This window comes from Daucus carota, chromosome 8, assembly GCF_001625215.2.
Source record: "Daucus carota subsp. sativus chromosome 8, DH1 v3.0, whole genome shotgun sequence".
Lineage (NCBI taxonomy): Eukaryota > Viridiplantae > Streptophyta > Magnoliopsida > Apiales > Apiaceae > Daucus > Daucus carota.
The window spans coordinates 28883347-28887833 of record NC_030388.2 but is presented as its reverse complement, the minus strand read 5'-3'; the positions used below and the strand labels follow the sequence as shown (position 1 = coordinate 28887833).

The window sequence follows — 4487 nt, the reverse complement described above, 5'->3', positions numbered from 1 at the left end:
CTGAGTTTTTCACAGGAGGAGTATGGACTAGGGAACTCATTCAGCAAACTTTTCTTAGTCCAGATATCCAACTTATTCTACAAATTCCCCTCAGCCGTTTTGATCGTGAAGACTCTTGGTTCTGGCATTACAATAAACAAGGGAATTACACAGTAAAAAGTGGATATAAGCTGGCTACAAACCTAAATAAAGATGGTTCTTCTTCATCGGAGCAGGTGATGGCTATATGGTGGAAAGATTTCTGGGCAATTAAAATTCCAAGAAAACTCTTAATATTTGCGTGGCGAGGATATCATGAAATTTTGCCTACATTTAAGGGATTATATCGCAGAAATATATCTCCCCATAGTAAATGTCCATTATGTGGTTATGCTGATGATTCCAATGCACATGCGGTGTTCTGGTGCGTCTTTGCGCAAGAGGTATGGGAGCTAATGGAATACCCCTTTCTTGTGGGACGAAAAGAGGAGATCTCCTTTAAAGATGTGTTGTTATATTTAACAGAGCTCTTAGAGAAGGAAGATATTGTGATGGTGTTTATAACAACATGGGGAATTTGGACAGAAAGAAATAAATTAACCCATCAACAAAAACGGAGAACGCCACTTCAAATAAAAGCATGGTTATCTGCTTATTTTGAGGAGATTAGGAATGCATTTGTAGTTGAGAAGGGAGCAACCAGTAAGGGGAATCCTATTCATGAACACCAAGTGGAAGTAGTTTCTTGTGGTTCTACTCTTTTTGTCGATGCAGCTTTATCAGAAACCACAGAAAGGATAGGCTTGGGGGCTGCAATTATCTCATCGGACAACAGAACCCAAGCGACTCTGTCAAAACCTTTGGAAGGTATATTATCTGTTTTACACGCAGAAACATTAGCACTTGTGAAAGGACTACAATGGGCACAAACTACTGGTTTAACACTTAGAAAGGTCCTAACGGATTCCCAGTCCTTGGTCCAAGTTTTAAATAGTGCAACTGAATATCATAATGAGTTGGGTTTACTTATTGACGATGCAAGAGAGCTTATGCTATTCTTTCCTGGGATGTCCTGGTCTCATGTTAGTCGAAATTTGAATGTCCATGCCCATATTTTGGCAAGGCAAGCACTCCAACTAGAGGACGAAATTTCATGGTTGGAAGATGGATCATCGGAGTAAATAAAGTTAGTCACTTTGTGGTTATTAAATGTAGTAAGGTCGCCAAATAGACTTGGCTTTTCAACTATTTTTAAGCATAAACTTATTATCAATGTTTTAATAAAGAGCTGGTAGATTTCGATGGTAATGTATTCTTATTTGGGGTTAAAGTGATTACTATATTGTATGGTAGTCTAGGATAACTTGATTTAATGTGTATTGACTTGTTTGTTTTGGCAATAATTCTGCAAATTCTTTATCAATTTAGAAGTCAACTTTTAATATTTGATAAGTTAGGACTTTTATAGACTGAGTTACTTAATTTATTTTAGAGGAGGCAGTCTCAGCAACCTCTCTGCTTTTTTTCCAGTGATTATATAGTGATTGGTAATAGATTAATTTTTGTAACTTACTCTCTTCAAGGTGCTTAAAATTCAATTTATTAATTGGGTCAGGTAGGTGCCTGTTCTTTTAAGAGCATCTTTAGTTCTGTTTCTGTTGCACCTGTTAGCTATAGGTTAATTGTTGTGTTTGAAAAGGAAAAGCTGCTGGTGGCATTACAGAAATACACTTGTCCTTCTCGGCACTAGAATTACTTGAGTGTCCACATGCTATACTTTTTTACATATTAACTGTTTACACTGCATCTAAACATTCTGAGGTATGTTGGCTCTTAAGGTATTTACTGAGTACAACTTAGTAGTGAATCAAAGTGCTGAATAGCAAACACACAATTGAATAAGGTTTAATCTTGATATTTACTTAATACTCTTGCTTCTGTTTTGAATGTACTTATGCGCCTCTAGATACCTGTTCCTGAAAGTTTATCTAAGAGCAAAGTTACAAACGAAGTGTTTTCTTGTTCTAATGTATAGTTTGCATAAGAAAGTGATTCAGATGCACAAAGGACTAAGTCTGTAATGTTGCCTTTGTGTCATTCATCGACAACATAAGCCAGTGGACTCAACAAGTTGGTAAATATTTTCTTTTGACTATGTTATTTTCTTTTTAGTTTTAATAGCATTGTTTTGCTCAGAAAAAACTTTGCTGCTTGGGTATTATTCCCCCCCCCCCCCCCCCCCCCCCCCCCCCCACCAAACAAATTTGGCTATGTGCAAAGACTATACCTTTTAATTTATCTCTTGAAATTATTTAAGATCTGGCCATTATCTCTTGTCTTGTACTATCAAGTAAGGAAAATACACATTGATGAAAATTTTGGTGCAGAGGTTAAGGTGGGAAAGAATATATGATAGGGAACATGAATTAAACTTAATGCTCACATTTAATCTTTAGTCCATTGTGTATTTGTAGTCCCACCAGTTACCTATTGTCAACTTGCCAGCAGCTAATACATTATCGACCACTCATAAAAGCAAATTATTTAAGAGGTGTAATACTGAAGTAAATTATTTATGTTCTCAACTCCAACTCCCTGATATTTATGTAATCAGGTCCTATATATTAGAAGAATTACACAGTACAATTAAAGCAAGCTTCTTCTAAATTATGTCTTTCAGGGAAGCTGTATAGGAAAATGAGTAGAGACTCAAATATAGAAAAGCAAATACGCAGTGGAATAAGGTATAATTCTGGAATTTTCGTTATAATTGTGACTCTTTGTCGTAGGTACATATGAGTCTTCAGTTATATGCTCCTGGAGTTTTATCTATGACCATAGTTACAAAAGGAAAATTTTCCTTTCATAATGCAGAGATTGCATAAGAAAATCAGCCAGATGTATAAAGAATTAAATCTGTGTTTGCCGCCTGTGTATCATTCATCTTCAACATGAGGTTCAGCTGATTGGCTAAAGGTCGTAGAGTATACTATACTTCAGTTAAATTAGTGCTGCATTGTTCAATACAAGAAAAAAACTGACCATTAATCAATGAAGAAGACAGGTTCTTTTGATTTGCTGTTAAGCGCTAGTCACTTTGGATTTCAGTCAGCTTGTATTGATGCCTTACTTCCTTGTAGCTGATATTATATCGAGTTTAGCTCCCATCTAGTATTATTTGTAGACTGAGTTTAGTACTCCTAATATTAATATATCCATGAAACTACTAGCTTAAGAAATCACTTTTGTTCCTCGGCAAGATCTTATTTTCTTGTATGACACTCTTTGATAATTGTTGAATAGTGTTCCAGTTTTGTCGAGAGTCTTGTATATATTGACCAGCCTAAAAACCGTTGCTTAATGGTAAACCAAACTTCAAATCTTGCAAAGTCAAGCTCAAATGTGCTTTACCAATTTGCTGCTATTTTAAATCTTAATCTTGCGGTTATAAATCTTCTACCTCTGCCAGCTTTAGATGGGGGCTCTTTGGCTTTGATAATTGTACAAGCAGTTAGAGGTGGGAAGAAACTCCCCTCGGAAGTAGAGCAAGGGATAATGCCTTCAGGATTTATGCTTGTTCAGTTCTTGGTCAGTTCCTAATAGTAAGAGACACATTAATACCTTGATTTCATCAAAGACTTGCGATGATTGTCAGAAACACTCTAAATTTTCACCCCCGTCGTTGACGCAATTTGAATACGATCAGGGTTTTGAAAATTATACATTGCCTTTCAAGCTAAGTAGTGTCATTTAGATACGCTATGCACTCTCCAAACTTTTATGTGTCTTGCAGTTGTTTAAGCATACAAAACTTAAGATATACTGTGCATAACTCTTGGTTACATACTGCATCAGTTCATGTTGTTTAACTGTATAGTACATCCCAATTTAAGTGTGCATTTCATAAGATAGAGGGTAACATAGAATCTTTATTTAGTTAAAGCATTACATTGTTCTTTCAATTTATAATGGAGTAGTTCACTTTGGATTGATACTTTGTTTTGATCTTATCAAATTTTATCAAAATCGTGGTGATAATCTTCTTGTTAACAGGCGTATTCTTGCACTCTATCTGGCCATTTGTAACTCTCACTTTTAATTGTTTAACAGTATAATAATCATAATTGAATTAAACTTTAAATAATTACTCATTTAGTTTTGTAATGAATAGATAATTATAATGATATATGATTATAATATAATTAATTTGTATAATACTTGGTTTATTTTGTTCAATTTTACTCTAAAACCAAAACTGATGCTGAAATTTCCTAAGCTCTTTAATGTATTTGTTTTGACAAGATTCTAAATGAATTGATTATTTCGGATCAGCTTCAATTTCTTTCATCATAAATCTATCTACTCTTGGTTTACTTTGAATGAATGGACATAGTTAGATTGAGCACATAAAAGTTAGAATTTACTTGTTAGAGGTTTAAACCAAAGGATTTCCTTTGGTTTGGACCTCTGTTCTTGAGTTGATTACACGATGTTTCACTTTAACCTTA

General features: G+C 34.7%; 1 long non-coding RNA gene across 1 annotated transcript; it reads left to right on the top strand.

Annotated features, from left to right (window-relative positions):
* The first annotated feature begins 1746 nt into the window (after positions 1-1746).
* Positions 1747-4081, top strand: LOC108199110 (uncharacterized). The gene is made up of 4 exons (XR_001802277.2): positions 1747-1882; positions 2015-2113; positions 2660-2723; positions 2854-4081. It is a non-coding gene; the product is annotated as an uncharacterized LOC108199110 (long non-coding RNA).
* Positions 4082-4487: the final 406 nt, after the last annotated feature.